Source organism: Pagrus major, chromosome 15, assembly GCF_040436345.1.
Source record: "Pagrus major chromosome 15, Pma_NU_1.0".
NCBI lineage: Eukaryota > Metazoa > Chordata > Actinopteri > Spariformes > Sparidae > Pagrus > Pagrus major.
The window spans coordinates 1282264-1291020 of record NC_133229.1 but is presented as its reverse complement, the minus strand read 5'-3'; positions in this window follow the sequence as shown (position 1 = coordinate 1291020).

Sequence of the window (8757 nt, the reverse complement as noted above, 5' to 3'; positions counted from 1 at the left end):
CAGCCTCATCTCCGTTCTTCTGACCAGACGGGATAGCTGACCTAATGCTAATTAGCCTTCCCGCTAGCTCAAACACGCTATATCAAACTGTACAAAACCGTAAAAGTTACCGCGATCTGAACTAAACATTGAACATATCATGAAACGATATGACAACAAACCTTGTGCCCTTTATCAGCCAGGTGCTAAGTAAACAAAATGATTGTTTTCATCACTTTCAGCAAACACCGTGCAGGCACACTTCCAACACGCAGACACACACTATCCACAAGAACACCGGATGTTTTCGGTTCACAGCAAGACGCTTTCAAAATAAAAGTGCCGCATTTAGCGTCTAATATAATTAATGAAATAATAACCTGGCTTCAAAGAATATCAGTAGACTAAATGAAAACAACATGTTCTTAGAAACAATTATCACCTTAAAGGTCATTTACACTCCCATCAAATCAATCAATTATGGGATGTAAAGCATAAATGATTTCTAAATCAATATGACCTTTAACTCTTAGAGTTTGACTCTATTAGAATGTCCATAAACTCTTCATACTGTAAAGGATATGGTTGAGGAGTAAAGATGATGGTTAAACAGTAAGGGTGTCATGATTTCGATTTTAAATCGAAATCGATCGAAATTTCGTCACAATCTCGAACTTCGAATTAAAAGATGGAATCGCAATGCTGCCACGCCCCCATGTCACGTCCGGTCGGCTTGCCAAGAGGAAAAAAACACACACGTGTTGAAGTGCTGCGAGTCAACCTCCTCTAACTTAGTTACTGGCTAAGCCAGTAGCTATTGGCTACAGCCAGTCAAACGATAGCATGGTGTTACGCCATTCCTGTTCGGCTCCCGGACCGTGGTCGGGAAGCACAGGGGAGATGATTTCCTCCAGGGCCGAAGTTTCTGTTTACCTTCGGGGTGAACCCCCTTTCACGTGTTAAGCTGGTCGGGAAATAATACCAGGGAGCTTTGCTGTATCTTGAGGAACCGTCGCCTTTATTCAGCCAAACTGCAGCCTATATTGTTCACTTTATTGCTGTCGCTACTACTGCTTCTCCTTTCGCTTCTCCTTCCTCTCCCATTCATTCACTGTCCGCACATATGCACGCTCCCTCACTCTCGCTCGCCCACTCACACCTTACGCACCTTGTATATGTCCAACTGTTCGGAAATAGTTTGTTAAGACACTTAATTGTTCAGAGAAGACTATGGACATGGCTGATTTATTTTTTTGTTTGTTTTGTTGTGAACTTGAATGTCATCTTCTGTGAAGAAGACTGGAGTTACAAAAGAGAAACTAGATGGCAGGTTATTTTAAGTTTCCAATTGACTGAAGATATAAGTTATTGTTACATTATGTTGTTAATAAATGTTTTAAATTTGACAATGTAGTGTGGTACACTGCTAACAAAGGTCAGATATTATATTGCATAAAAGTCTAGTCTAAAAATGGCATAGCAACCTGTGCTTTAAAAAAAATAAATGTAAAAATCGAGTTCTCTAGGAGCAGGATCAGCTTCTGTACTGGACTTTCGCCAATGGATGGCTTGCCAGAACGCTGTCCCCCCTTTCCTATCTTCTGGTCTCCAATCTGAATCTTTACTCTTCTCACCAGTCCATCTTTATCAGTTACTGTCTCTACAACTTTAGCCAACTTCCACTCGTTGCGAGGCAGATCTTCTGTCTTCTCCATCATGATGTCGCCGACTTTGAGGTTTCTTCTTGGAGTATGCCAGCATTGTCTGGTGGCAATATTGTAGAGGTACTCTCTTCTCCACCAACCCCAGAGCTGCTCCGCCAGATACTGAACATGATGCCACCTCTTACGAGCATACATATCCTCTCTGATGAATCTGCCAGGAGGTGGTAAGGCTGCAGTGGGTTTCATGGTGAGGAGGTGATTGGGCATTAGTGGTTGTGGACTATCTGGATCATTTAGGTTGTCAACTGTCAGTGGACGACTGTTCACAATAGCTGCCGCCTCATAGAAGAATGTCCGTAGAGAAGCATTGTCCAGTCTGCCTGATGAGGGTGAGAGAGTGGAACGAAGAACATTCCTCACTGTTCGGATCTGTCTCTCCCATGCACCTCCAGCATGACTTGCTTGTGGAGCGTTCATGCTGAAGTCACACTGTTTCTCAGCCAAAAACGTGGTCAGACGATTAGCATCCAACTGCTTGAGAGCTTCATTTAGCTCGTTTTTAGCTCCAACAAAGTTAGATCCTTGGTCACATCTTATGTCACGTACTGCTCCTCTTATAGCAATGAAACACCAAAGTCCATTTATGAAGGCATCTGTTGACATGTCGTTCAACATTTCAATGTGGATAGCTTGACAGCAAAGGCAGGTGAAAAGCAGGCCGTATCTCTTTTGTACCTTGCGTCCTTGTTTAGTGTGAAACGGACCGATATCTGGCAAATCTGCCATCCGCTGCTCTTCTGTGAACCTTCTGAGTTTGCGACATGTAACACATTGATGCAAATGCAATGTCACAGCTCTGTTGATTCCTGGAATCCAGTATCCATTTGATCTGATCTCATTGATAGTCAGGCCTTTTCCTTGATGGTGAACCTTCTCATGATAATGAGCAATTATTGCCTTGGTAATGGGATGATCTTTTGGTATTATCACTGGATGCTTCAGCAAGGTAGGGAGAGATGCATTTTTTAGTCTTCCTCCCACCTTGAGGAGTCCATCTTGATCAAGAAAGGCATCCAACCGATACAGTTTGCTCTGAGAAGGAAGTTGAGCAACTTCCCTGAGCAGCTTTACCTCTTCTGGTTACGTGTGTCTCTGTAAGTCTTTTATGAGGATGCGGCGTGCATCTTCTCTTTCTTGTACAGTGCTGTGATTTGCTGACGTATCTCTCCTGACACGACGAATGAGACGAGCGACAGCTTGAGTTGCTTTTGACCATGAAGAAAACCTTGACAAGCGGTCTGAGAGGCTCCATCGCTCTGTTGTCTGTGTGCCTAGTATATGTGCTCTTTTTACTTCAGGATCTCCAATCTGTATTTCAGTTATCACATCTGCAGCGGGGGGTATCTCCTTCTCCCATAAGAACCGAGGTCCTGTGAACCAGCTTGATGTGAGGATCTCATTTGCGCTTGAACCTCTGGAAGCGAGGTCTTCCTGATGGTAATCATTGGTTGAGACATATCTCCATTGCTGAGGAGACGAGCTGAGATGTATTTTCTGTATCCGATTTGACACGAAGGTGTGTAAACGGCGTGCCTGATTGTTGATATATCCCCAAACCACTTTTGAATCAGTCCAGAAATACTCAACAACATCTGTCAAACCAAGCTCCTCCTTCAGAGTGTTGCTTGCTGTGACTGACACGACAGCGGCTGCCAACTCTAGCCTGGGGATTGTCGTGACCTTGATTGGAGCTACTCTGGACTTTCCCATAACCAGAGCACAATGAACACTTCCATCTTCATTCACATATCTCAAATATGAACACTGGCCATAACCACACATGCTTGTGTCAGAGAAATGGTGTAGCTCTTTTCTCAAGATCTGACCGAAACCAGGGGGCACATAGCAGCGTGGTATGGTGATTTTCTCTAGATTTGCAAGATCATTCTTCTAGCGCTCCCACACTGGTTGTAGTTCACTGGGAAGGGGATCATCCCAGCCTGTGCCGTGTCTGCACATTTCCTGAAGCACCCTTTTCCCCATGAGCAGGAAGGGAGCAACAAGCCCCAGCGGGTCGTAAAGGGAGGCAACCGTGGACAGTATACCACGTCATGTTGCGGGCTGGTCTTTCAAGCAGACACGAAATCTGAAAGTGTCTGATTCAATGTGCCAGTGGATCCCAAGGGCTCTCTCCAAAGTCACATCCTTGAAAGCCAGCTCAAGATCTTTCACTTCAGTAGCACACTCAGATGCAGGTATGCTCTCCAGCACTGATCTGTCATTACCTATGAACTTGTGCAGTCTCAGACCACCCATAGCACAGCACTGGGCTTCCTGTGCTAGCTGAATAGCATTATCTACATTTGCTATGCAGCGACACCATCATCAACATAGAAGTCTTTCATGATGAATAGTGAGCCGAGGGGAAACAGACTCTCATTGTCCTTAGCGAGCTGTTTCAGTCTGTAGTTAGCGCATCCTGGCGATGACGCAGCACCAAAGAGATGCACTTTCATTCAGAATTCTTGTGGCTCTGCATTAAAGTCACCATCTCTCCACCAGAGGAAACGTAGATAGTCTCTGTCAGCTTCATACACATAGAACTGATGAAACATTTTTTCTATGTCACACAGCAGTGCAATATGATGCTGTCTGAATCTGAGAAGAACACCGTTCAGATTGTTCAGCAGGTCTGGGCCTGACAGAAGATGGTCGTTCAGGCTAGTTCCCCTGTACTTGGCCGAGCAATCAAAACCACATGGAGTTTGTCAGGTTTTTTGGAGTGGTAAACTCCGTGGTGGGGGATATACCATTTCTCTCCTTCCTTCCCTTGATCGTGAACTTCCTCTGCCTCACCATTTCTGATGATTTCATTCATAAACTTCACATAGCGTTCTTTGTACTTGTCATCCTTCACCAGCTTTCTTTTAAGGTGACTGAGCCGTACCATGGCCTGTTGCTTATTGTTAGGGAGATAGGGTCTCTCTTTAAAGGGGAGTGGTATCTCGTAATGTCCATGAATGTTCCTCTGAATTCCTTCCTTTAACACATCCAGGAAGCGGATGTCATCCTGAGACACAGTCTTTCCATCTTTGCTAGCGTCTTTAAAATCAGACTCGAGAACCTTAACTGCCTCTGCTGGAGTCACTGGAGGAAGCTCTTTGACAGCAACTCTGTGGCACATATTAGTGAGGTTTGGTGAGTCATGGTGTGGTGATGAACAGCCTACAATGCTCCACCCTAGGTCTGTCCGCACTGCATATGGTTCACTATCTTCTCCAAGGATTACCTGCCGTGGTGCCAGTGCCCTTGAGCAATTGTAGCCGATCAACAGACCGACTTCACATTCCAGCTGTGGTGGGATTTCATCTGCTATTTTGATTAGATGATTCCAGTGCCGTGCCGTGTCACAGGTAGGAATGTGTGTTCGATTCACTGGTATACTGTCCTTAGTGTAAGCAGGAGGGAGATCAATGGGGATTGTAGAGCTGTAACCTCTCACTCTCAGACCTGACACTCTCTGACTATGCATTAATTAATCCTTTCCTGTCATTGTTGTTAGCTTCAGCCTTACAGGATGTGTTTCAGTCTGTAGACTATTGCAAACTTCTCGGTCAATGAAGACTGTATCACTTTGGGTATCGAGCAAAGCATAAATAAGCCTTTCCATACCTGCATTGCTGATGGAGGAAACCCACACTGGTACGATCATTGAAGTAGTGGTAGGTGGTTCTTTAGTCTCCACACTGAGAGACAATGTGGTTGCTGTTTCCTCTGTGGTGCTTTGATTTGAGACTGACGTGGTTTTGACTTTAGTGTAGTTGTCATCATGGAGAAGCGTAGGATGTCTTCCTTTACAGCTATCACAAGAAAGTCTATTGCAGCAGTCCTTGGCATTATGGCCTGACTTCAGGCAGCCATAGCAAAGTTTCTTTTCTCTCACATATTTCCTTCGTTCCTCCAGAGCTCCCCTTTTGAACTCAGGACAGTGATGAAGATGATGTTTACTGTCTTGACAAAACATACATGGTGGCTTTAAACCTGTTTTTAACTGTCCTTGAGTTTCAGTCTCTGTACCTGTCTGTGTATGAAGAACACTGGATTTAAACTTCTTTTCTTTCAGATAACGTCTGTCTGAATTGGTCTCTGATGAGTGGAGAGCATGGAATGAAGTTATAGGATTACATGCAATCTCTGCCTCTGTTACAATGAAGATGACAAAGTCCTGGAAGTTAGGAAACTCCTGCTCATCTTTCATGACTTGAGTGACTTTACGATTCCACTGTGATGCTGCCCAGTCAGGTAGCCTTTGAACCAGTTTCTGATTTTCTTCACAATCGTTCAAAATGTCAAGACCTTTAACATAAGGCATGGCTTCCTGACATGAGTGTAAGAAATCAGCAAATGCCCTGAGTCCCTCGGCATCCCTTGGATGGATCTTTGGCCAGTTTGCTAATTTTTCTCTGAATGCTCTCTGTATAACAAAGGGGCTGACCATACCGTTGATTGAGACGGTTCCATGCATCTTTATAGGCCTCTTCATCGCTTCTATAAAATATGCCATCAAGTCGAGCTGGACCTCCTACATATTTTTTTAAATAATGCAATTTGTCAGCTGAAGCAATGTTCTTTTTATCTATGACCGATGTGAAGGAAGCCTTCCACTCAATGAACTGGATCGGGTCACCAGTAAATACAGACGGTTCTGACATTGGGAGCCTGTTCAGAGCTATGCTATCTTGGACTGCTTGAGCCAGATAACTCACATCTCTCTGTGCAGGTGATGCTGCCACTGTGACATTAGTTGGCTGCTGGATGAGAGCTTAAGACACAGGTTGTTGAGGATACACATACTGTTGTTCCCTTGAAGTATGATCAGCAGAATGAACACTAGCTTCCTGCATTACTTCCTGATCATAGGTTGTAAACCTAGCTTGTGCAGCTCTTATGTCCTTCTCTGCCTTTAATCTTTCCAACTCACGTTTTTGAGCTTTCAGTTCTCTCCTTTGTTGTTCCTCTAGGAGTTGAATCTTTTCCTTTTGTCTCTCCTCCTCCAATAACACTTCATACTCCGCTTCCTTTGCTGCTAATTCTGCTGCAGCATAGATCTGCTCTTTTTGCTGCAATGACGGAGTGTTGGCTGGAACCTTTACTGGAGTGTTGACTTGCACGTGAAGCTGTGGATCTGTAGATGGAGCAGGCATAGTCTCTGTTAAGAAGCTCATGAAGGCGTTGCTTTACTGCTTCACTATCAAATTCTCCATCAATGCCTGATATCCTTTCAAAAGCAATCTTAATAATGTCCTTTGTCACTGCCTCACAGGCATCAATATGACGTCTTTTCTGGATGGAGTGAGGTGAGCTCTGATTTGCGTATACATGTTTATAACATCGTTCTTTCCTTCCTCTAGTGTGTCTATAAGAGCTGCAGTGTTGCTCTCAGGAATGTTTAACTTTAGCTGCTCTCTAGCCTTGCGTGCCTGGGTCTTCCATTGTTCATAAATGTGAATCAACCTTTTCTCCTTTTTGTGAGCCTCCTCCTTCTGAAATGCAAGCATCCTCTCCGTGGGATTCTGTAGGCGTCCAGAGCGACGAAGTTCTTCCTCTTTGTTGTCCTTATCCATTTCCTGGTCAGAGTCTCTGTCCTCTGGAGGTAAGTTTGCTGATGCTTCCATTTTCTGAGTGGGTGCCACAATCCTTGACCATCACATCACATCAGTGATGTCACTGCTGACAGAATGATGCACCTATGAATTGACTTCCTGTTTATTTGTCCGGTTACTTTTCAATTACTTCTGTGTTTAAAGGACTTTAAAACACACCTCTATATTGATGTACACCTGCTCAAATTAGAGCAAGCAAAGACTTGGCTCTAAACACTCTAGCCAGCAGGGCCGGCTCTAGGCATAGGCGATATAGGCGGTCGCCTAGAGCGCCATCTGCTGGAGGGGCGCTGCCAGTCACCCGCGAGGGAGAAAAAAAAACAATAATAATTTTCGATGCCCATTGGCGCCCTCCCTTCATGTTCTGTCTTGAAAATAATAAATATTAACAAAATAAAGAAATAGATAAACAATTACATGTTTCTCACTTGTGGTCCTGAGTCACGTGACGTGTAGTCATTGGCTGCGCACCTCAGAGGGTCAGATAGGTGTCACATCTATTATTTTGCAAGATGAAACGGCCGTCAAAGCCCTCGGGTGCGCGATACCGAAAGAGAAGAAAAGAGGAAGAGAAGAAGTCCCAATATAAAGGTAACATTATGTCATCTTTTTTTAAATGCCGTTTTGTGTGAAGACGTTTTATTTGTATTAGCTTGCTAGCTAGGTTGAAATAAAGCAACGCTGGCTTAGTACGCTAGACAATGACACTGATAGCTACTAAGAAGGATAAATGAATCATGAATCAAAGTAGAGGCCAACCCGTCCGGATGCGCCACCAGTGCAGGTTGTACTCTGTGTTGTTTATTGTGAAATAGTAGTGAATCTTTTATTATAAGGTAATTATAAATGTTATGTTGAACAAACCATTTATGCAAATAACTGCTGCAAGCTGCAACAGTTGTTTGTCCTATTCTGTCTGCTGTAGTTTTTTTGTTGTTGTTGTTTGTACAGTAATAAGTGAATCTACTCTATATCTGTCTAGATGCGCTCAAAAAATATTTCCAGACGCCCCTAACAGCTGCTGGAGAGGGGCCTTCTGATGCAACATCCACACCACTCTCTGAAGCATGTAAGTTTAGCCAATTGTTTGTGGTCTCTTATGCACTGCTATGTTGTTGTTGTTGTTGTTGTTGTTATGATTATTATTATCATTATTGTTGTTGTTGTTGTGACTGAATGGTACAAGCTTGTTAGCAATTACAGTAAATTTAGGTTTTAGGCAAATAAAATGAATTTATTTGTACAGTATCTACTTTATATCAAACCTTAATTAATTTATTAAATGAAGTAGACTAACACAACAAACTTAAAGGTGACATATTATGCTCATTTCTGCTTGTTGACATGGTTCCTTGATGTCTAAATGGAATGATAGTAACATGCTTTGGTCGAAAAAACCGAAGGATTGAGCACAGCAGGGGTGTTTACACACCAGTTTCACAGCCCTGTTT